We start from the raw sequence: 25004 nt of genomic DNA on the forward strand, positions 1-25004 counted from the left end.
GGGACGCAGGAAGCCGCAGCCCGGCCTCTGGTGGGAGGGGACAGCAGGGCCCTGACCTGCCTGGTCCCTGTCCGTGGCCTTCCTCCCCCAGAGCTGCAGCTCTGCTGTTCCTCACCCTGGAAGACCCTTCACCCAGGTCAGGGGCTACTCACTCTTCCAGGGCTAGTCCAGCCGTCCCCTTCTCAATGGAGCCATGACCCTGTCCTCCAGGCACTCGGGTCTTGCCCTCCTTGGAGCCTCCCAGAGCTCTCTGTCACTTTTCTCGCGCTGGCCTGTGAGCTCTGAAAGGTTTTGCACAAAGCAGAAGAGAAGAACTGATGTTTGGCAGGTGATCAATAAATATTATATACTACGCCACGGAGCTCACTGTTGTTCCTTCCACATGCATTTCCGCCTCCCATTTCCATGCTTCTGCACAATGTATTAGTTTTCTATTGCTGCTGTAACAAATTACCGCAAACCTGGTGGCTTGCAACAACATAAATTTATCATGCTACGTTTCTGTAGGTTAGAAGTCTGAAACATGCTCGCTGAGCCGAGAATCAGCGTGGGCGGGGCTGCTTTCCTTTTTGGGGGGGCCCCAGGGAAATAAGAGTCCGTTTCCTTACCTTTGCCAGCTTCTGGAGCCTGTGGCATCCTTTCCTCCATCTTCAAAGCCAGCAATGTTGGATCTTTCCGACGCTTGTTGTGTAGTTACATCTCCCTCTGACGAGTCAAGAAAGATCCTCTGATTTTAAGGACCCGTGTGATTAGATGGGGGTCCAAGTAGATAAACTAGGCTTATCTCTCCAACTCAAGGTCCTTAAGCTTTTATCATATCTACGAAGTCCCTTTTGCCCTGTAAGGTGACATAGTCACAGGTTCAGAGACTAGGAGATGGACATCCTTAGGGGGCCATTGTTTTGCCTCTCAAACACTTCCCTCTGCCTGGAATTTCCTGCCTTCTCTTAGTCTACCTGGCTAGCTTCTATAGACTTGTTCAAAGACTTGTTCAAATATCCTGGACCCCTCCTCTCCAAGAAAGTTTACCTGAACTTCTTGGGTGCTGGGACTCAGTCCTTCCCTGCTCCTGTTTCTAATGGGCCCTCTGTATTCCACCGTGATCATTAGTGTATATTCCCTGCCCCCGCAACCTGGCGGAAATCTAATTTCAGCCTATCGTTTCTGTAGGATCCCAAGTTTTATCTGAAGGCCTGTTATTTTCTTTATTATTATTATTATTATTTTCAGGTGGTAAACTTTTTTTCTTGATTAAACTCTCACTGTGAACATTCTGGTGCATATTCGTCTGTGTTCTTTTCTGTGCTGTGTTTTATGTATTCCAAATATTACCTATTTTCACCTAATATTACATACTCAGTTTTGTGTCTTATATTTTTATTTAACATCATTTGGGAGCAATTCTTCATGCCATTAAATGTTTTTGGGAAATCTGACTTCTCAAGCATGCTTGTGTTTCATCATATGAATGTTCTATCATATGTTCATTGTATGTACATTATAGGCATGTACTTAAGCCATTTTTTTGTTGTTCAACATCTGGGTAGTTTCCGATACTTCTTTATTATACTTAATCCTGTGATGATGACCCTTATATATGAATCTTTGTTCATATCTTTGATTATTTCCTTGGGTTAAATTCCTAGGAATATAATTCAATGGCCAAAGGATATGGATTTTTAATGATTAGTGTTATACGTTTTTCAAGGAAGATTGGATAAATTTACACCTATCATCTCAACTTTTGATATGTTCAAATGGACATTTCTTAATAGGAAACAACTGTGCTTCTTTCATGGGTAGAAAAAATGTGTCTAATTGTTATTTTAATATACAGTCTATGTTAGTGAGGTTTTGTATTTTTTTGTTTATTAACCATTTCTATTTTATGAGATATTCTTTGCTCACTTTTCCACTAGGGATTCATGTTTCTTCTTATCTATTTGTATGATATGTTTGAATGTAATGCGATTAATCCCTGTTCTGTAATATTTCTGGTAAATGTTTGCTCTCCCTTTGCTGTGTTCACGGCCCTGGCTTCTGCATCTTTCATTTTGTCCTGAAATGAAGTTGAACTCTAAGCATCTTTCTTAGGTCCTCTGCGAGCAAAACCACTTTGCAGGCTTGAAATCGTTCATTTCTCCCATTTCTTTTCTCTCTGCCATTTCTCACAAATAATCCCTGGCAGTTATTAAGCATTTTTGTGTCCCTTTATGCTTTTGAGTGCTTAATGGTCCTTTACTGGTTCATCAGAGAAAGGAGAATCTTTTCTTCCTTTTCCTATTCCCTTTGGAAATTCTGGGCTGTAGCAATCCTTCTAACAGAATGACAACGCTTAGAAGGGGAATGGCTCCTGGACAGCGTCCATCATCTGGTGTAGACCCAGTCCTTCCAGTATGAGACAGCCAAGGCCCAGAGACGGGATGGGAGTCACTTGGGGTCACACAGACACTTGATGATGAAACTATGCTCCTCTAAGTGACAACTGAAAGAAAGACAGTCCCTCTGCTGTGGACGGAATGTTTGTGTTCCTCCCCCACTTCATATATTGAAACTTAACCCCCAATGAGATGGTATTAGGGGATGGACCTTTGGGAGTGATTAGGTCACGAGGGTGGGGCCCTCAGATATGGGATTTGTGCCCTTATTAAAGAGGCTCCAGAGACTCCCTCACCTCTTCTGCCATGTGAGGTTACACAGAGAAGATGGTGATCTGTGAACCTGGCCGTGGGCTCTCACCAGACCCTGAATCTGCTGGTGCTTTGACCTTGGACTTCCTCAGCCTCCGGAACATTGAGGAATAATTTCTGTTGTTTATAAGCCACTCAGTCTGTATTATTTTTGTCTCAGAAACCCAAACAGACTGAGACAGCCTCCCTCGGAGAGGCAGTGGGCTAAGGGGATACCACACACGGAAACCCCCTGGAGAAGCATGTTCTTAACAGGTAGGCGTGTTGTAGTCCCGGCTCTCCCAAAGCAGGACCCTTCCCCTCTCTGGGTCTCTACAACCCCCTCTATAAACTGAGGGGACCTACTAGTGTGGGGGGTTCCTTCTGGGTTTGCTGTTCTGTAGTCATCCATCCAGTGCAGAAGTGTGTGTACTAGCATCATTGGCTTTAGAGTTGGACCCATTTGGTTCAAGTCCTGGCTCTGTCAATTACTAGTATGAACCAAACTTGACAGGATTCAGAGGGGTCCACAGGCCCACCAGCAAGTGAGGCCTAGGCCAGTCTTGCTGTCGTAAGCCCGGTCATTGGGGCACATGGGCTGAGTCCTGGGCATCTTGATGGCGGCCGCATGGCAAACTTTCTCCTCACCTCTGCCACGGTTGCCCTGTCCTTGGCTCGGGTCTGACTTTGTATGTGTACGGCACTGCATTCCTGACCCTGCAGCCTGTATTTTGGGGTTCCAGAGTCTAGACTCTCATCCTTACTCACTGGTTGGGACCTCTTCAGCCTGGTGGGCCTCCTGGGCCATGGAGGCCCCTCTTGATGACCACAGATCCTGACATCTCCTGTGGTGTTGACCCGTAGGCCTCAGCACTCGGAACGCCCAAACTCTTCATTGTTCCCTTTAGACAAGTGGCCCTGGCCTGCTTGCTGACTGCACCCCTTGCCAGTGCCACCCAGGGGCAAGACTCACAGCCTACTGACCATCCTGGCCCTGACCCTGTGCTGGTCCTTCCCTGAGACCCTTAGCAAGCCTTCTGCAGAATAGTCCTAGTTTATTTATTTTTTATGAGGGATTTAAAACATCTTTCTCTGTTTTAGTAGTCTTTCCTGGAAAAAACCTGGGCTTTCTGAGGTTTGCATGGGTTCTTACGGGTACAGGGTGGTTCCTTTGGCTTTCATGCATTCATTCATTCATTCACTCACTCACTCACTCCCTCACTCTCTGTTTCTCCAGGTGTCTGGGTAGCTGAGGGTAGGAGGCGGGTAGTTCAAGAGCTGAGTCAAGCACAAGGCAGTTTGGGGAGTGGTGGGAGCAGGTCTGCAGGAGGGGCTTGGGTGAAGGCTGCTCGGAGGGCCAAGGGGGCAGTCAGACTGGAGGCAGGTGTCCTGGCTCTTCCCAGCGCCCCCTGAGGCCCCAGGAGAGGGGAAGTCTTCCCCGAGAGTATATGGAGATCCCTCTAGTGTCATCTCTGCAGCGTGAGCACTGTTGGCTGGTGGTGCAGACCTTTTCCTATGAGCATAAAAGCGCACACACACAGACACAAGATACACGACAAAAATACAGTGTTAAGGTTTCTCAGATGGCAGTCCTTGCACTGTTGGTCTACAGTAATAGAATTGCATGACATGATATTATGAATGTAGCAACATCCTAATTATTTCGTATCTTATTGATCATAGCAGCAGCAGCCATTTACAGAACAGTTGTTCATACATTGTGGGGCGTTTTCCTTATTTAGCCTTCAGAGGGTGACAGGTGTATGTGTGAATCATGGACACTTGCACTCCCTCTACTTCTCCTACGATCTGATGTCCCCAAGTTGACAACTGCTGCTATAGGGCAGGCAGGAGGGGGCAGTGATCCTTGGTGGTGGCTTCCATTAGGAGGTGATTTTTTTAAGACTTGTTTTCTTTTTAAACTTTTATTTATTTTAAGTGTGTTTTTCCAGGACCCATCAGCTCCAAGTCAAGTGGTTGTCTCAATCTAGTTGTGGAGGGCGCAGCTCACAGGGACGCATGCGGGGATCGAACCAGCAACCTTGTTGTTAAGAGCACCGCGCTCTAACCAACTGAGTTAACCGGCTTCCCATAGGAGGTGATTTGTAAGCTGGGTCTTGATGGATGAATAGAAGTTTACCAGGCAGAGAAAGAGAAACAGCATTTTGAATAATGGGAACAGCATGTGCAAAGATTCAGAAACATAAAAGGGCCTGCTCTGTGAGCAGGAGATGGATGTCAGGATCATAGCTGATATTTACTGAGTACTTAATACGTGCCAGAGGCTTCCATGTATTTTTATTTCATCTTCACAGACAGCCTATGAGTGAGGTCCTATTTTTACTTCCATTTCAAATAGATGAGGGAATTGAGGCACAGGGAAATTAACTTATTCAAACTAACTAGTAAAAGGCAGAACCAGGATTCAAACTCGGAGACCTCTGGCTTCAGAGTCCGCTCACTCTCACCCATTCTGTTGTTTACCCCAGAGGTTACTTTGTTACTGGGAGACTGAGAGGATCCTTAATAAACATCACGGGAAGGAATTCCTGGACGCACCAAAATATTAATACATGCAAACAAAGCCAAGCAAGCCGAAGACTTACTGAGAGCGGGCAACTGCCCTAAAGAACAAAGAAATTTAGGATTATATTTGAGTGAGGGTGCAAAATATTCAGGGGTGGTGTCGCAGGCCTTCCCAGGGCCCCACCGGTCCTTGCTGTTGCCGACCACTCCTTCCCATTAGGAGGTGGGATTCCTTCCCTTGTAGGAACTGTCCTGGCGACCCGGCAGCGATTTTTCACTGCCTGTCATGCCAGTACTGTTACAATCTATTACAATTAGCTGTAGCTGCACCGTTTCTTGGGAATGATCTCAGCTGCTCTTGTTTTCCCACATGTCTTCCTTCCGTTCATCCCCATCTCCCCGTGGCCCTGTTCTTTCTGCCTACAGTCACAACTTGACAGACATGCCTCAAACACAGCAGTCCATTGAAGCATTAGCCGAAAGCCGTTAGGTTTGCCAAAGGGACTCCTTTTGTTACCCGTCTGAAGTCCTTGGGCCTGATGCTTCAAAAGGCCAGTATTCAAAATGTCAGAGTTTGGAGTAAGGAAAGGAGTATTGAGCGAGAGAAGGTGCCAGCTCGAGAAGATGGGGACCTTAGAGGTTCCTCAAATCCACTTTAAGAGAGACCAGAATTCAGGCTTCTTTTAAGTCAAGGGAAGGGAGGATGGGAGGGGCAAACGGTGATGGACAACCGCAGACCTCTGGGCACCAACAGGGATGCGGGAAGAGTGGAAATCTTGAAATTTCTGTTCCCAGTCTGTTCACACTTGCTGATTGGAGCCTGGTCTTGAGGCTCCTGTAAATCTTTGATAAACAGTCATTATTTTGCATGTTTCCCCACCTCCTTGGGAGAGGCACCCCCTGGCAAGGGGCTTTTCTTCCAAAAACTCAAGCCTCCAGCAGAATTCTTCTAATGATTAGCGCATCTGTTCACAGGAGCTATTTGCCTGAAGGCCATGGGGAAAATGCAGGCTAGAATTAAGATAGAGGGACCTAGCAGTTCATTCTGTTGCATTTTCCCAGGCAGGGGGCTTTTGCTGTGTGTGCTGGGAGATTTCTCCAGGGTTCTCCCTAGGGACCAGGATTTACCTGGGGGGGTTGGGTTTGCTCTTTTCTGAGTCCCATTCATAGCCCTTCTGCTTTAGGATTTCCTGTCCAGGGAGGGGTGAGGAAGGAGATAGGGGACAGGCTGCAGGAACCAGTCAGAGCTGTGGTTACTACAGTTGCGTTGGGAGTACCTTGGGTGTGTGAGGTGATCCAAACAGCCCTCCACCATGCCACCCGGGGAGAGGCCATGGGCCCACCCTCCTGCTTTTGGTCTGAGAGCTGTACAGTTAACTGTATCAAAGACCAAAGGGGCTCAGTTGGTTGGAGCACATCCTCTCAACCACAAGGTTGCCAGTTTGATTCCTCGACTCCTGCAAGGGATGGTGGGCTGCGCCCCCTGCAACTAGCAATGTCAACTGGACCTGGAGCTGAGCTGCGCCCTCCACAACTAAGACTGAAAGGACAACAACTTGACTTGGACAAAAGTACTGGAAGTACACACTGTTCCCCAATAGAGTCCTGTTCCCCTTCCCCAATAAAATCTTAAAAAAAAAAAAAAAAAAGACCAGAGGGGCCTCAGAGGGCACGAGGAAATGTCACCCAGGCCAGGTGGTGTGTTTTACGGTACCTGCCCACCTGGACCTATCTCCAGAGCTCAAAGACACCTCAGAGGAAAGTCAGTCCAACTCCCTCCTCCATGCAGGCAGCCCAGCAGGAGACAAAGGGCTCACTCATTCCCGGTAACTGCGGAGAGAGAGTTTACCCAAGGGACTATTATCCAAGGTGTAGGTGGAGCGAAGGAAACTTTGGGGGGATGGTCAAGATCTCTTGGCCCCAAAATATCTGGAGGCACTATCCGCCCTGGGCCTGAAATTGCAAGGGAGGGAGCTTTTCAGGAAATGAAGAGCGCTGTATCCCTAAGAGGCTGACAGGAGTTGGCGTGGGGTTGAGGAAGCCGCCCAGGGCCAACCATGGCCCAGCATGGAGGGAGCCAGGAATAAACGCTCCACCCTCTCCTTCCTCCTGCTTCAGTCCCCTTCTGCTGCCTCCCACTGTTTGAACCCCACAGGAAGCAGGAGGACCAGAGAGTCTCTGGGTCAAGGTCACCCTGCTTCTGTTCCAAGCCTGGAGGCACAGGTGGCTTACCACCCTCAAGGACAAGCGTGGGGGCAGCTCTAACTGGTTTCTCTGAAGCTGAGCTGGTTTTACTCAGAAATCAGTGAGACCCGGTGCAATCAGACCCTGGAGTTTAATTCCTGGCTCTGCCACTTGCTGACTGTGTGACCTTGAGCAGTTTACTTGAGTGAGTCTCAGGGTCCTTGGTATAATGTGGGCAGTGACAATGGTTCCTGTGAAGCACCTGTGAAGCACCAAGGTTCCTGTGAAGATTCAATGTGATGGGTTAGCCCATTCCAAGCCCTTTTCCCGACGAGTTACTAAATATTCTCACTCTCGGTTAGCTCTCCCTCCATCCCTGTGTGATTCCTTAATATCATCCTTATTTCACAGATGAGGGTGCTCGGGTTAGATGACCAACCCAGTGCCCCAGCCCCAGCCAGTGACCAGCAGGGCCAAAGCCTTAACCCCTGCACAGGGCACTCCCTCCCTGTGAGAAGTGACGCCAACTTCAGAGAGAGCCTGAGCTCAGTAAATGGCAGTTAATAGTCTCACAATGACACATCAGAGATGGATATGAATTAATCACTGTTGGAATATCCAGGCACTGTATGAAGCACTTTCCTTGAAGTGACCTTAGCAGTTGGGATTGTCAGCCTCATGGATGGGGAAACTGAGGCTCAGAGAGCTAACATGCCTTGTCTCGATCCTACTCTTGCAGTCAATTTAATTTGAGGAGATGGCTTTGCTAATTTTGGGAAAAATAAACCCTGTATCATCACTCCATCTGTTCATAGGATTATTAGGTAAGGCATATAAAGAGGTGGGGAAAATGGGAAATCTTTCAGGAAAAAAAATGCTATGTTCTCCCTCCGAGAAAAAAAAAAATACTTGGAATAAAATAAAATGCCTACTCCTCAATTTTGCAACTTTTTCTTTTTTCTGGAATGTTATATGTCTGACGAGGAGTTAAAGCTTCAAGGCCTGCTGGTGACAGAGGGAGCTGGTGAAGCCAGACATGGGCCAGATGGAATGGGCAAAGTGTCCTATCTGCTCCTTTAATAACTCCTAGGCTTGGACGACCTGTCACCGTGAGCAAGGAGGAGAGAGAAAAACGAGCCAATTCGTTTCTAAATGGCTGTGTAACTCCAGGGTGTTATCGAGCAGAGACAAAGGACACCCCATAATTCCTGGGAAGGGAATCGGGATCTCTGGGAAGCAGGCACAGGCTGTCCCGTCCGCCGAAACCTCCCTTCAGCTTGGGATCTGCACTCCATAAATACAGAGATCGATCTCCTGGGCCATCGATTTCCCCTTGCCGTTATTGATTGCATTCTTAGATGAGTGGAGATTTTCCGACCAGAACTAAGCTCTGTGTATCTTTCTTGGAAGTCTTTGCCGCGCCACGGGTTCAGCCGAGAGCGAAAGCCGTATTTCTGTTTTCTTCTCAGAATGCTGCCCAGTGGCTACGTCTTGGGTGTGGGAACAGAAGAGGCTGTCTGTCCCTGGGCCTCTCCGTTTTCTGGAAGGTGTCAAGTTTGGGAGTTTTCCCAGGAGGAGAAGAAAGAAGCTTTAGCCGACTGTGTCTATATATGAGTTCTGTAGGCATAAAATCCACCCTGATGATGGTTCCTGAAAGCGTGAAAGCAGAGGGGTGAGACAGCCCCGTGCAGTTTCTCAAGCTTTAAAATGCACGCGTCACCTGGTCAATGTGTTAAAATGCAGACTCTGACTCAGTGGGTCCAGGTGGTCCTGAGATGGTGCAGTGCTTACAGGTTCCCAGGGGATGCTGCTGGCTCCGGACCGCACAGGAAGAGCGAGGTGTAGACAGCCCCCCAGCCCTACCCCCGACTGTACTTTTGAGCCGTTCCTGTCCTTCAAGACTGCCTTTAAGTCCCTTAATAAGCCATTCATCAAATATTTATTAGCTTCGACTGTGAGCCAGGCCGTGCACTGGGCTCTGGGGATAGAAGGGAAACGGACCGCAGTGCCTGCCCTCACATTACTTACAGTTGGGTGGGAGACATCCCTTTTCAATAAGCACTGCTAATGAATGCAGTGAGTAGTGCCGAGAGAGGGCTGAAGGCCCTGCTGTGGGACCCTCCTCCCCTGGCCCCCAGGGGAGGGCTGATGAATTCTGCTGGGAGGCCTCAGGGAGGTGATACTGAGGCAAGAGCTGCAGTCTTCCAAGGCGGAGAGGATGGAAGCAGATGGGGTGAGTACACGAAGGTCTGGAGCTTTGAAGGTGTTTGTCATGGCCAAGAAAACGGCGATGCTGGTGGCAGATGCCCCTAAAACAGAGATGCTGGTTGGGTATTTGTGGAGTGCGGACTTGGCTGTTAACCACTAGGCTCGGAGCTCTTCAAGGTCAAGGGCCCTGTCTGGCTTACTTCTACACTGCCAGCTCTGGCAAACAGTGCTCAGCAAATACCTAATTAAACGCAAATGAAGCTGATTTGTTCACTTTTGGCAGAAGTGCTTGTACTTTCATGTGCACTAGAATCTCCTGGAGGCCTTGTTAAAAGATTCATGCCCCCCTCCCCCCCAGAGTTTTCTGATCCAGTAGGTCTGGAGGGGCCTAGAATTTGCATTTCTAACAAGTTCCCAGGCAACACTGCTGCTGCTGATCTAGGAACCACCTTGTAAGAACCACCAATCTACATTTAGCATCATTGTTTCCTTTAGGCGGTGGGGAGTGGGTGGGTTCAAGGAAGGCAGTATGGATTAATGTGGAAAGCATGGCCTTTGGAGCTGGATAGACCAGGTTTAATAGAGTTCTGCCACCTGTGTGGCCTTGATGTGCTATGCCTTCACTTTCCCCATCTGTACAGTGGGCACACTTACCCTCATCATGCATTGTGGTGACAGGTGTTTCCTTTTCCTCCACAAGGAAAGAGACTTTAGATTAGAACCTCACAGGACAGAAAAGAGACATTCCATAATACCCATCATAGGACTCTCTAGTAAAGTTTCAGGTGAAACCTCAATCCAGGTTAAGAAATAAAAAGAAATGATTGGCCTATGTAACTCAGAAGTTTGGGTGTAACTCAGAAGTCAGGACTGTTTGGGTCAGGAATTCAAATGATACCCTCAGAACTCTCTTTCCATCTTTGGGCTCAGGTTTCTTCTGTTTTGGCCCCATTCTCAGGCAGGCTCTCTCTGTGATAGCTAAGAAGACACAGGTAATGCCAGAGTTCCAGTTCTTCGAAATTATTGATCCCAGAGAAAAGAGGTGTCTCTTTCCCAATAGTTAGCTCTAGAGATTTCTTTGATTGGCCTAGCTTGGGTCATGTGTCCATCCCCCTCAGAATCAATCGCTGAGCCTCTGAGCCTCTGAGAGCTCTGATTGGCCAAACCTTGGTCATAAGGAGATGGCTTGAAAAGTGTGTGTGTGTGTGATTTTTGAGGCCAGTTGAGGATGGGATCTCCCCTGCAAAGCTGCTTTGGGACCAGAAACAAAGGGGCAGGGAAAGTACTCCTATGCCCAACACTTTAAAACTGCCTTGGTTTTAAAGTATTCCATAATTTAGAACCTTCACCATTTCAGAATTTCTCTCACTCTGCCGGGCTTAATGAGGTTTTTAAAGGCCTGATAAGGGATTAAGAGCACTTCATGTTATAATAGTAAATACTCAGGTGGCAGTTACCAAGGGCCAGGTAGTGTTTTTTAATCAATTCACTTATTCTTTCTGAGAACTTTATGAAGTAGAAATAGGTTTTCTTTACAGATGAGGAAACTGAAGCACAGAAAGGTTCAGTAACTCTCCCCACGTCACAGAGCTAGGAGAGGCAGAGGCAGGCTACAAAGCCAGGCAGTACAGTTGTCTGTGTGCTAACTGCTATGTACACAGTTTTCTTGTGAATCTTGAAATCTTACTAGTGGACAATTTCTTAGAGATGTTGTCAACTAGCGACCAACACCCCCCGTCCCCGTTTTTTTTCCCCAAAAATTGAAGCGGAGGATTTATTTGCCTGTGGTCGTGCAACCCAGTAAAAGCACAACCAGGATTAAACGTGGGTCTTTAAACACTGAATCCGGGACCCTTTCTGCTATACCAGCCCTCTCCTGCCTCCTGCTGGGCTTTCTGGAAATAGTCAGCGTTCTTGAGAGGGTGAAGAAATCCGCTTTTACCAACCCCCCCACCACTCCTGGACTCCTGTAGCTGTGAGCTCCTTTTCTTTCCATCCCCAGCGCTTGCCTGTGTCCTGTACTTGTGGGCACTCTCCATATACACGTTTTTCTGTAACACCGGGAAGCGTTTTCTCATGTCCAGTCCAACTCTACTTCTTTGGTCGGGAGACTGGGCTCACTGGAAGCCTTGTGGATGAGCCGCCGCCGGTTTGCGGCTGGCCAGCGTGGCTCAGGAATGTCAGTTTTTTTGCCAGTACCAGCCTCTCCTGGGAGGGCCTTAGAAATGCAGAGCTTCAGACCCCATCCCTGACCTGCTGAGTCAGAATCTGCATTTTTACTGGATGCCTAGGCGATTCCTGCCGAATGGGGCCGAAAGCCCCTTTGTCTACCTGATTCTTCATCCATCCTGGAGAGAGGAGAAAGGAGCCACGAGGTGGCGGTGTTGCCTGAGTCGAGTCCAAAATGGAAATGGAGAATCCCCCAAGCGGAGGGGACGCGCCTCAGCCTGCCAGGCCTTGAGCTAGCTGCACGCGGAACAAATGCTTTGGGCTTCCGTGTCCCTGCCATCCACACCCACGTATCCCCGACTCCCAACACCTGTGGGATGTTTCAAAAAATTCAAACTAACCCTAACGATAAAGATTTCCCCCCACAGAGAAGATTCAAAGAAGATGCTCCAGGCCTTGCAGCCGTTCTGAAAGCGTTAATTTCACGTGTAGTTGAGGAGACAGAGGGTCCAAGTGGCCCAGCAGGAAGTGGCTGACCTGGAATCTCGTTTGAGTTCATTTGGCTCCAAAGTACACACCCATCTGCCCCTCTGCCCTGGCTCCAGAAATGTCCTGACAACCAAGCGTCTTGTTAGAACGAGTGTCCACTCACAGTGGGCATTTCTTTGGAGGGTGTGGGCATGAAGGCCATTAGGCTGTAAAAATCCTGGCTTTTTCTCCAAAAAACTTGCCTCTGGGCAAGTTTCAGTTTTCTCCAAAAAAACTAGACCTCATTCTTTCTCCAAACTGTTTCTCATCAGGTGGTGATATACTTCCAGTCCCATGCTGTGCTACTAACCAGCTGTGTGACCTTGGTTAAGTCACTCAACCTCTCTGAGCCCCAGTTTCCTCATCTGTGAGGCAGGGATGACAGTACCTGTCTCTTGCATTTGTTATGAGGATCAAAATTAAATGTCATAATAAAACTAAAATACCTTCTCAGCTGCTAATGTACAGAGGTCTGTATAAAATGAGATTACCCCCCTCCACCCCTTAAAACCCTTCCATGGTTTCCCTTTGCCCTTAAATGAATCCCAGTTCCTTACCCTGAACTACAAGACTCATCCGCTGTGTTTTCCCACCTCCTTGCACGCTCCTCTCCCTCATTCCCACCTGGGGATCTTTGCCCTCACCACTTTGTGTGCGGCTCCATTCAGACCTCCTCTCAGGTCTGTGTAGGGCCACCTGGTCTAAAGTAGCCATCCAGCCATCTAGCCCAAAGCCCTACTTAAATTCTCTGCACAGCGCTTCTCATGATCTTCTATTTCGATTGTTTATTAGTCTAGTCTGCCGTATGGAACACAGACAGTGTTTGAGGAGGGATTTCCCCTGCCTCGCTCAAGACCTAGGACGAGCGATGCCCAGCACATAGTAGGCACTCCTAAATTTCTGTTGACTGAAGGAACACTGAGTAAGTCTACAGTCCCTACTACAGGGACCACTCCAACCCCTGAGGAAGAGCCAGGCTGCTTTCCCGGGCACGGTAGCCACGTGTAGTTGTGCGCCCACGTGCACACCCTCAAGCGTGTGGGGGAGAAGCTGCCATCTAGGCTTTTTTGCACACTGACTCCGAGGGACTGGAGGAATTAGGAGGGAGACACCTGCTTTGCCAAATGGTTACGTTAAAGCATGTGTTTTCTCCGAAGCCCGTGAATTCCTGCGTGTTGGGAGAATAATTAAATCTCATTTTATGATTCAGTTATCCCACACTTTGGGTCCTGTTGTAATTATTAAGCAGGATGGAAAATAAAACATCCAAATACCATAATTAACTTTCGGATCAGAACAGATGACAGCTGGGGGAGGGCCACCCTCTCTGGGGAGTGCAAATTTCTTTTTCCTTTTTCTGCCCCTGCCTGCCCATCCCTTCCTCTGTCCCCCCTTCCCTCCATCCATCTAGACCTGCATCCCTTAATTTCTTTGCTCACGTGGTCAACAAATACCACTGAGCTCTGCTCAGTGATGGATGCTTTTCTGGAGACTGGGAGGGAGAGAGAATTCCTCCTCATCCTTCAAGGTTTAGTACAAGCTTTGCCTCTTCCTACTGGTTTCCCAAGCCCGTTCCTCTCCACTCTGGTGGGAGTGCGTTACTTCCTCCTCTGAGCAGCCAGGCACCTAGTGAAAACTCCACATAGAATTTGCATCTAGCATGTGGTGGAAGACGTTTGCATGTCCGTCTCCCTCACCAGACTGGCTGCACCTTGAGTGCAGGATCCCTCCTGTCTTGTGTATGATCATAAGCCAAAGCCTAGAACAGAGGCTGATACTTAATAGGTGCTCAATGAATATTTGTTGAATGAATAAAAGTTCTTTTTCATTTCTCTGTGTCCAGGAACTAGTCCATTGCCACGAGCAGTAAACATTTGTAGAATGAACGACCACGGGCTTATCTTCAGAGAAGGAGGAAGAAAGAGCCGGGTATGGGGAGAGGGAGGAGAGAAGCAGAAAGCGAAGCCAGAAGGAAAAAGGACTGGAGATCTGTCGGAGGCAGCTAGGGCTGCTGTCAGAAAGCACCACAGACTGGGCGGCTTAACCAGCGGAAATTTATGTTCTCACAGCCCTGGAGGCTGGAAGTCCCACACTGAGGTGTCAGAGGGTTGGTTTCCCCGGAGACCTCTCCTGGGCTTGTAGATGGCCGTCTTCTCCCAGTGTCTCACGTGGTCTTTCCTCTGTGGTCTGTGTCCTAATCTCCTTTTCTTATAAGGACACCAGTCATAGTGCAATAGGGCAATAAACTTTTAAAAGACCCTATCTCCCAAACCATTCACATTCTGAGTCACTGGGGGTTTGGAGTTCAACATATGAATGTTTGTAGGGACACAATTCATTCCACAATGGGGTTGCAGGTCCCTCCTGTTACTATTTTGGGGGTGAAAACTTGACAGAGATTCTAGAAGAGGAACTCCCGGCACAGTGACGTTTAGGTTGGTTGCGTGGTGTTTGGAGGGCAGTTGGCTTCCTTTCACCTTTTCGCTTTTCCTTGCTTCCTCCCCTTCTGTCTCTGACATTGGACAGCGTTATTCTGGGCACATCCCTGGTCTTGCCACAAGGGGGAGACAGAGCTCTTAGCGCCAGCTCCACTGCGGGAAGCCAGACCTGTTGGGGCAAACTAGCTGGAGACATCACCTGGTCACGTGCCACGCCACGGCCAGGACCCTTTTGGGAGGCAGCAGAGTGTGGTAGCAGAAGTCCTGGCCCTTAAGTCAGGAGTCCTGGGTTGGGTGGGGGCTTGGTGGGTGTCTGGGCTTGTCACTAATCCGCTCTGGGTCACCTCATTTGCAGCACTGAGGGGCTGTTCTCCCCCTTCTCTAACCTTCCAGCTCTGCCGTTCTGCGAGGGGGTGCTGAGCCGCCACATCTGGCTGCCGTCTCCGACTGTCATGGAGGATTAAAAATAGCAGCAGGAGGATGACAACTTGTTTGGGTGTGCTCTCCCCCACTTTTTGAGCCTGTGAATTTTTCTCCCAGGTTAGGGAAAGACTCCTGGATACGATCAGTATTGTCCCCCTCATGCTTAAGGAAGGCCTCCTGGCGCCTGGGCTGCGGATTACTTTAAGCCCTTGCTAACCCGCTGAGAGGATGATAGAAATCAGTCCTGGTGCAAAACCCCACCTTCTCCTGACGGGGCTGCAGGAGGCAGGTGTGGGAGGCCTTGTCCTGGGGCAGGCATGGGTACGCAGGCCCTGCTGCCGTGATGACCGGGATTCAGCAAGGGGAGGGAGCAGAGCCGCTGCTCTCTCAAAGTGCCCTGTTAGGCACTGGCAGTCGGTTAGGCCCTGGCACTCCCACCCCAGCTCTGCTCTAACTTCCTGTGCGCTGGAGAGTGAGCCACTCCTGTAAGCAGGCGTCCTCTGGAAAATGATGGAGTAGATTTGACCTTGCAGGTCAATGTTGTTTGATTGGTACTGGCGCCTGCGGTCACATTGAGAAGCACTTGGAGGCCACGTTGGGTTCTTCAAAGAAAGAATGCTATGATTGATTAGTGATGTCTGCCATGGCCTGGAGTGGGAGACTGGCAGTATCAAGGCCACTTATGTGTCACCTCTGGACTAAATGAACTCGAGGGCTCATCCCAACTCTGACATCTTATTAAATCCTAGGGATAGTCATCCTATGATCAAAGCATCATAATAGTCTTCTGACCGTGGCTTCTTACACGTCCTTCAGACATCATTTTCTGTCAAATGGTGAGGACTGTATAGATAGTGGACCTGCAGGGGGCTACCCAGCTGTGCCCGTCATGCTCAAGGCACCCGTTTCTTTCCTCCAGCTGCCCAGATTGGAGTCTGCTGATGACTCCCAGCTGAATCCTTTTCTGCGACATTGTACTTGGTCGAAGGGAGTGACTTTGTCCTAGATCATGCCCCCCCCTTTGTGGGGGCCACCTGTATCCGGTGACCAGTCCAGGTATACAATTTGGGACATCTTTAAAAGGCTGTCCCAGCTATCTAGCAATTCGTGGGACCAGATGAGCTTCTCTAATAATTGCTTCTCAGCTCAACTTTTCCCTCTGCCTAGCCCTGCAACCTGCACTTTCTTCCAGGTGCTGTCCTCAGGAAAGAGCACATCTCCATCTCAGAGTCAGTTTCCAGTGAACCCAAGCTAAGAAGCGTGAGCCCAGAGCTCGTCCATGCGTGTCAGTGACCTGGGTCACCTCAGTTCCCACCCTTCTTGTTCACAGGCCCTTGAGAGAAGCTGACCAGCTGGATGCAGAGTCCGTCAGGAGGCGACACCGTGCTTGCCGGGAAGCGGTCGTGGCAGCTGATCGGTCGATGCTGCAGGTGTCTCATGCAAGTTACAGCCTTTTAACCATCTAATCAGACGATGTAGCCTCTTGCGGTGCTTCCCATTTCTCGGTCCTGGTGTAATGAAATGGTGCAGCGTGGAGCTGGGTGCCGTCGTGGAAAGCCCAGAGACTCAGGCTCTCACTGCAGCTCTGTTACTGACGTGTGACCAGGAGCAAGCCACTTGCAAGAAAACTGAAAAATAAAGGGACTGGATTAGAGGTGTGGTTGGAGAACTTCTCCCCACCCCCACCCCACTACCTCTTAATCTCACCCAGTCGCACAGCGTGTGGCTAGCTGGGCAGTTGTGCTGGTCCATGTGGGTCAGCAGGCCTGGAGCCTGGTCCACTTCCCACAGCCCACCCCTGCCTGAAGCTGCCCCCACAATCCCTCCCGGGAGCAGGGTTTGCAGAGGATTCACGGAGGCTCTCGGGGGGGGGGGGGTCTCAAGCGCGTGCGACTGCCTTAGTTTCCTAGGGCAGCTGTAACAAATGACCTGAACCTTGGTGGCTTAAAACAATAGACATTTATTCTCTCCTAATTGTGGAGGTCCGAAGTCTGGAATTGAGGTGTTGGGCAGGGCACACTCTCCCCAGAGATGCTGAGGGAGAATCCCGTCCATGCCTCTCTCCTAGAGTGTGGTGGCAGCCGGGAGTCCCTTCTGCCTCCATCTTCCCATTGTCTTCTCTTCTGTGCGTCTGTCTCACATCTCCCTCTGCCTCTTTCTTATAAGGACACTTGTCATTGTACTTAGGACCCACCAGGAAATTCCGGGATCGGCTCCTTTTCTCAATATCTCTGACTTCTCATCTACAAAGAACCTTTTTCCAAAGAAGGTAGCATTCACAGGCGAATGTCTTTTGGGGACAATTTTTTGGCTGTCATGCCTACTTGGGATGGTAGGAGTGGTTCTTAGGAGACAGGCTATCTGTACGAGGCCCAGCCTATTTGCCTAGCGGGGCCTCGCAGGCAAAGCCAGCGTGAGAGGCAGTGGTGGAAGTCAGCGGTCTGCTTACTGCGAGTCTTGTCCTCTTTGCCTGCCTTTATCCCTCCCCTCTCATCTCCTGCCTTCCCCGAAGAGCAGCCATGTTGCACTTCTCTCCATTTCCCCCAAATGGGATTCCAAACCAAAATGGTCAGGAGACAGTCCTGGTTGGAGGCAGCATTCGTGGGCCACCACTGGGTTCTCAGTCAGGGCCACCGGCAGGTCTGTCCCCAGAGCTCAGCGTCCTCTTTGACATGGATTACGAATTCAGCTCATTTCTGGATCATAGCCCTTCTGGGAACTCAATGGAACATAAAGACATCTCTTTCTAAAATTTCAACATTTGTCATAAATCCATAGTCCAGTCAAAAGTCAATGTTCTCTTTCGGCATAAACTTTTATATTCGTCAGAGTTTGGGCAGGAACACAGAAGCTTCTCTGCGTTCCAGGCAGGAAGGATTACTACAGAAGCAGGGGCTTATGTAACTTCCAGAATAGCTGGGGGAAGTGGTGTCAGCGGTCAGGGGAGCTGCTGCTAAAATCCAGGAACGTTGACCTGGCCAGGGACAAGCGTCTGAACCACAGTTTGAATTCTGGCCTGAAGTACTGCTGTCTAACCTGGAGTAAGCCACGCCCTCTTTCTGAGCCTCAGTTCCTTCATCTGTAAAATGGGGATAGTAGCAGCACTACCTCAGAAGTTTCAGTGAACAGTGAGCCTCTGTGGATGGTGACGGCAGGCAGAGCCTGGCCCTAAGCATCACGTCTGGCACTAGGAAATGCTCAGTAACTGTTAGTCATTACCGCCATCGTGGCTGTGATTAATTGTGTACTTTCTGGAGGTTCTGCCCTCTGCTGTGATGAAACACGGGAAGCACAGTCCCCGCCCTCAGAGAGCTGACAGCTGAGCGCAGAAGCGGCCTGGTAATCCCAATACACCCCGTAAGTTCCATAAGAGAAGCCTGAGCATGTCTGCCCGTGAAGTCAGGGAAGGCCTCACCGAGGAGGTGTCCCTTGCACTCACCTGGAAGGAGGGGTAGGGTGACTGGCAGATGGGGGAGCACACATCTCCAATGTGAGGGGGTTGGGCTGGGCCATACCTGAGGTCTAGTATAAAATGTCTGGAGCCACCTGGATGGTCAGGTGACCATTGGGCTGGTCTCCCAGGCAAGGGGTCTTGAGTTGGCTCCGGGCTGGCCATCCTGTGATGCCCTGGCTGTGGGGCTCTCCTTGTGGGAGAACTGAGGGGCTCATTTTCTCTGCCAGCCCCCCTCTGTCCGAGCTGATTCAGGCTCTCCTCTGCTTGGGTGCCTGTCCGCCTCCTGATGCCTTCTTGCTCTCACTTCAGCACCAGGCCCAGCTGGCCCTCGTCTGTGTCTCTGCACTGCACAGACCCTGGCTGTCCCGCTCTTGGGACACCTCTTGCTATGGGTAGGGTTTCCAGGCGGGAATTCCCGCCCGTTCTCAGGAATTTCTTTCGCTTTCCCGTTCCCGAATTCTGAGAAAAGTGTGTCGGGAAATCGGGAAAATTGGCTCCTTGTACCCAGTCATACACACAATGGGAAATAAACATACTACTCACAATGTATCTCTTAGACATTTTTCCTATTTATCGCTAGGGTTTCCGGGTGGGAATTCTCACCCATTTCTCGGGAATTTTTTCACTTTTCTGTTCCTGAATCCCGAGAAAAGTTGGTCGGGAAATTGGGGAAATCGGCTCCTTGAACCCAGGTGGTTGGTAGTATCGGCCGTCACTTTGTGGAAATGATTCATTGTGGAGAACAGGAAACAGTTTATATCTCAGGATTCGGGAAGGGGAGAGCGAAAAAAAATTCCTGAGAACGGGCAGGAATTTCCACCTGGAAACCCTAGCTGTGGGCTGTGATGCTCCGTTTATCTGCAGCTGTTTTCACACTAGACAGAAGGCCTCCTGGGGCTTCTCCAGCCTCAGGAGGCAGGATTTTGACTCTTTTTCCTCCAGCCCCAGTGTCTAGTATAGAGAGTGTTTGCTGATGGTTGAGTGTTGATCCCCAGAATTCCTGGGCTCTCCGGACAGACATATCCCTGTCTCCAGATGCACCTGTTCGAATAAGCTAGCCCAGCCCGTCTCCTGGACAATCTCATTGTGGGTTTTCAGCACATCCTGAATGCACTGGCTTCAGCCTTGCCATCTGTTGGGAGATGGGGAGAAAATGAGGCACGTGCCTTTAAAAGGCCCAATTACCTGAGCAACCGTGATTCATTACAGAAGGCTCCCACCTGCTGATCTCCACAGCTCATCCGATGTGACTTGGGGGTTCTGGACAGAGATGTTTGATCATTGAACTATGCTCAGGTGATGCCTTCTACCACATGCTGTTCCAGACTGCACTTCACCTCTTTGAACCCTTCCTGTAAACTCTGAGTCAGCATAACCCCACTTTACAGATGAGGAAACTGAGGCTTATAGAGGGGAGGTGGCTTGCTCATGGTCGTGCAGGTGACAATGAAGGCAGGGACTGGCTGGAATCTCCCTGTGCTTTCCCTTCTCATGTGCTGGGAGGCAGAACCCATCAACTCTCTACTTTTGAGATCAGGAGAGACCGGAGCAGTCAGCTGGCCAAACCTTTTGCCTACCATCACCTTTTAGCAGCCATTTTCTCCGCATTTACTAAGTGTTAGATTGGGGGAGTCAGTGATGTGTGAGGCCCTACTCGCATTCTGCTCTCCCTGTCTGCCATTCATCCATTCCCCAGTCTTCAATATGCTGATGCCTTCTGAACCTTTATTTCCTGCCCAGTTTTGTCTCCTGAGCACCAGACTGCAGAACATTTCTGCTTGGGACCTCTTAGTTATCATCCTTCTCAAACCCCCCCCCCCCCCCCGCAAGTCAATCATGGGAGGACAAATGAGATGTTGTTGTCCTTATGGAACTGAATGCTGGTAGATGAATAACAGGTGAGAAAAAGAAGACTCAGAGAGGTTAAGTGTCTTGCTCAAGGGCACACAGCAGAGAACCAAGATTCGCATTCAAGTCTCCGGCCCTCTCTTCCAATATCCTAGTGTTCTTTTCACAGTGCCAGGCTATGGATCTAGTGCCAGTGCTCTAGAAAGGAGGGGACTCAAAAATTAAGAACCATATAAGAGAGACATTGGAACATAGAGCCAAGGGAACCCAAGTGCAGACTTAGGGGTCCTGGGTTCAAGTTGTGGGTGTGCATCTACATGTCTGGGCAACCGTGGATAATCCATTTTCCCTCTCTGGGTCTCAAATTCGATCTGTAAAATGACAGTTAGGAATAAACGCTTTCTATGGTCAAAGACCTGAGTCCCTATTGCACAGGCCATTCCTGTGTGCTTCATGGCCACTGCAGCATTTCCGGTGGCTGCCGTTTTACTCATTTCTGACTTCCTTATTGGCCTATGTACCCATCTCCATCGCTCCCAATCAGACTGTGAGCTCCTTAAGGGGATAAACAATGTCATTCATGTCTTTTCCCCCAGAAGGTATAGCCAAGGGCCAGTTAAATGAATTAAATTAATCCTGGAGGCAGTAAAGAGCCGTTGAAGGCTTGGGCATAGAGCCCAGTGTCTACAAGGCAACGTTTCAGATTTTTCTACAAGTATTCACATTCTCCAAATTCTAAGAGACAAAAGTCCTGTGATGGCGAAGCCTTGAAGGCAAGACTTGATCACGAACGAATAACTCAGAACACACGAGAAGAGCTCGGGCAGGTAGAGTGCCACTAAGTGCGTCCCAGAGGGCACCTTTTGGTGTCTCTCCAGCTCTAAAACGGGGTGAGTATGCCCACCGAGAAAACCGTTAGCGCCTCGTGCTCAGCACTATGGAAACAGGCAGCAAGTGAGTTCAAGAGAGGATGATAATTGAATAATGGCTGATGATGCCTTGCCCGTATCCTGGGTGAATAAATGGAACCAGATGCCCTCTCCGGGGCCTTCCAGCTTGACTGTTTGGGATCCATGCCCATCCTTTATTCTCTTTGTTCCTCAAGTGGAAAATGGGAGAACCAAGAGCAGAGAGAAGATGTAGGAGCCATTGGAGAGAGAGTACTACCTGTTGAAAGTACTGGGGTTCGCATGCAAACATGAACATCCATTTGTACAATTACCGTGAGAGACCGTCATGCTGACCCCGTCTGGTCTCAGCTTCCCTGTATGTGGAGACTGCATGTCCCACCCGGTTGAGCATTCTAACATGAAAGTGGAATGCTAGGACAATACCACTGCGGTGTGAGGGGGCCCCAAGGGGGGCTCCCAACCTCACACAGTCTCTGAGGCGGAATTACCAGCAAAGGGCAGTTATTTCCAACACCAGCTATTTCTCCAAGAGAAACCCAGGTGGGAAGAGGTGGGAAGGACACTCTCAGCTGACCACCTGCTATGGGTCCGGTGCTGTGCTGGGTAACAGAGATAGAGTACGCGTATTCTCAGTTCAGCCTCACATCGTTTCTGCCAGGAAACAAGCCCAATTCCTGTTACGACGGAGGTCATAGAGCTAGAAAGTATCAAAACTGGGATTAGAACTCAAACTCAAGGCTGTTACTAGCTCCTATGGCACATCTGTGCACCTTAGAAGAAGGTGCATCCTCCAGGTCAATGAAACTCTGTACCAAGTAGCACAGCTTAGCAAACTGAACCCAGGCAGTATTCCAGCAGCAACCCTCAACCGGCACCTTTGTGCAGTGCACAACCTGAACAACCATACATAGCAGCCCTGCCTCAGGTCTGTCTCCTCACCCCGTGCTCTTCAAAATAATGTCGTGCCGCTTCTCGGCTGGGTGGGATTGCCTCCTCTACAGATATTCTTTCCCTCCAGTGGATCAGTGGTTGGAAGAGAATCATAGAATCAGAGGAGTAGAACTGGGGCCAACAGATCCAAGCCCCTCAGTTGAGAGATGAGGAAACTAACAGCCAGGAGGTGAAGTGATGGCTGAGGACACATCTTGAGTCACGTTAGCTTACTGGCCGCTCCGCTGAGCTCATGTGTCTGGAAGGGGCTTGGCTTCCGATGGACGGTCCTTAGTTCCTGGGAATTTGATCCCAAACAGCAAGAACATCCAGACCACTGCCAGGCCCTGACACCTGGCGCTGCTCGATTTCCTTTCCTTCTCAGGGTGAGCTTTCACCTTGCACCCTCAGCAGTTTGCCACCGTGTCTCTGTTGAAGACAAACTGGAGGAAATTTGGTGACTGACTTTTTTCCGTCTTGTTACTCTGTGGTTTGGATTCAATGGAAGACAGCATTTCATGAAAGGCACAGTCCCCAGGGGGGCAGTAACAGGCGGTTCCCTTCCCTCTGTCCTCTCCCTGGCCCTCTGCTTTCAAACCTAGGTAGGGCCATTCTCTTCTAAGATATTCATGCTTAGGGAAGGAGGGTGTTGGCAGGGGAGCGATTCAGAGTACTTAACCACTGGAGGGACCTTAGCCCTGTCTACTCAGGGCTGACGCAGGCTACCTCTGGACAGGGTCCTGGAAACCCCTGTGGCTCCCTTAGGCTGGATGGCTGCCCCTCCTGGGGGACGAGCCAGGGGACAGAAATGATTCCATATTTGACAAATGGTCTGCCTTTACCTGTGCTGCCAGGCTTACTGTCAACCGTGGTTGTTGACAAAGTGGATTAACCTCTGATTCCCACCCCTGCCACCTTCCCCAAGTCCGGCCAAGCCTCACAGTGGAACCAGAGAAGGTGCCCACAGACCACGCTGCTCGCAAGCCTCCAGGTCAGAATTCCAGCTGGAGGTTGTCTCTGCCGCAGGGCGGGGTGCTACCTGTTCCTCCCTTTACCTTTTCACCCCTTACCCTGCTGGTGACCCAGGTTTATGGGGCTGCCTATCTCCTCCCGCAGCTGCAAAGGGAGCCCTTATCTCTGCACTGATTACACTTGACAAAGCACAAACACCCCCCCCCTGCTCTGGCAGGAGGGCAGCATGGGCTCTAATTGTTTTATGGGTTCTTCACACTCAGAGAAGAAGGGAGAAATGCAGCTCCATGGGTCTGGTTTCTGGGGCTTCTATCCACAGCTGCCTCCCTGTCAAACCCTCCCGAGTCCCTAAAAGCCAGGATGGGGCTGGCATAAGGAGGGCACCTGTGGGCGGTCAGAGCTTCAGGGTGCTTGAGAGAAAACATTCCGAACTGGCCTTTCTGTTTGGTTAGAGGAGGCAGATGGCTGCCCCGGAGCCAGACGCAGCCCTGCATCTTCCTAGTCCTGCCTGGCCCTGTGACAGGCACGGGACCCGCCTGAGCTCAGCCAAACCAGGGAGCTGCGTAAAGCCTGCCACTGTCCTTACCAGCTTCATAGCATCCCTCCTATTAGCCAAACTCCCAAAGTGACACCTGTCATCTCCTGAGGCCTGCAACAGTCCAAGGAGTGGGTGGGACCGGGAGGGGTGGGAGCAGGGAGAAGCCAGGACTATTATCCACACCTCACGGATGAGGAAACTGAGACGAGGGATGTGAGGGGACCTGCCACGCAGCAGGGCTGAGATCCAAAAGGACCGTTTGCATCCTGTGTGAGCCCTGTCTGAATGTCAGTCCCGCTCTTTCACGCTCCCCTCCCCACCCTCCCCCTTTCCTTCCCTTCCCTCCTCTCTCTTTCTCTGTGTCAGTTTCTGTCTCTTTCTCTTTCTCTCTCTGTCTCTGTCTGTCTCTCTCTCTCTCTTTCTGTCTCTCTCTGTCACACACACACACACACACACACACACACACACACACACACACACACAGAAGCATTGCTCTCTGGTCTTTCTCATGATCCTTTGTCTCACGTTTGCTTCTCTGTCCTCTCACTCTGTCCTCTATTTCCGGTGTTTGGCCGCTCTGCTCCACCTCCCTCAGTCTTCCCCTCACTTCCTGTCCCCACCTCTTTCCCCCCATGTCTCTTCCAGCATCTGTCTACTTCCTGGGTCTCCCACTCTGCCCCTCTCTTCTCCCTGCCTCCTCAGTTGTGGACATTGCATTCTGCCTTCTTTCCTCCTTGCAAAAGTCACCACGGAAGTTCTGTGAACTGCTTTTACCCTGAGTGTCTGAGGGACACCACTGCTGGGCTGCCCCTCCCTGTGTTCTCTGACAGTGTCAGACGCCTGCTCAGCACAGGGGCCTTGCCCACCTAACTTTGGAATCTGTCCGCCCAAAGCCCGCCTGGGGCCTGGCTGAGAAAGGAAGCACGTAGCGTGGTCCCTGGGTGGATCGGGGCCTAGCCTCCCTGCCAGTGCCTCCTCTCAACTTCCTTCACCAACTTACGAATTTCCTACACTTGATGGTGGCCCAGTGTGCCTACAGAAACACTTTGATACCCATTATCTTATTTGAGCTTCCAAACTGCATGGTGAGGCAGGTGGAGCAGGTTTGATGGTTCTCATGTCACAGAAGAATGGATGGAAAGTAGCAGTTATCAAAGGCTCCTCTGTGCTTATCAGTAAACACACGCCATCCATCGCCTGTAAGGC

At 50.0% G+C, this 25004-nt stretch overlaps 1 long non-coding RNA gene across 1 annotated transcript in view; it reads left to right on the top strand.

Moving 5' to 3' along the window:
* LOC117028094 (uncharacterized) overlaps nt 1-25004 on the top strand; it is a 79812-nt gene that overhangs the window by 51313 nt on the left and 3495 nt on the right. The window contains exon 3 of the long non-coding RNA XR_004424066.1: nt 16476-16800. This is a non-coding gene — a long non-coding RNA (uncharacterized LOC117028094). The remainder of the gene's footprint in view (nt 1-16475; nt 16801-25004) is intronic.

This window comes from Rhinolophus ferrumequinum, chromosome 10 (genome assembly GCF_004115265.2).
Source record: "Rhinolophus ferrumequinum isolate MPI-CBG mRhiFer1 chromosome 10, mRhiFer1_v1.p, whole genome shotgun sequence".
NCBI classification, from domain to species: Eukaryota; Metazoa; Chordata; class Mammalia; order Chiroptera; family Rhinolophidae; genus Rhinolophus; species Rhinolophus ferrumequinum.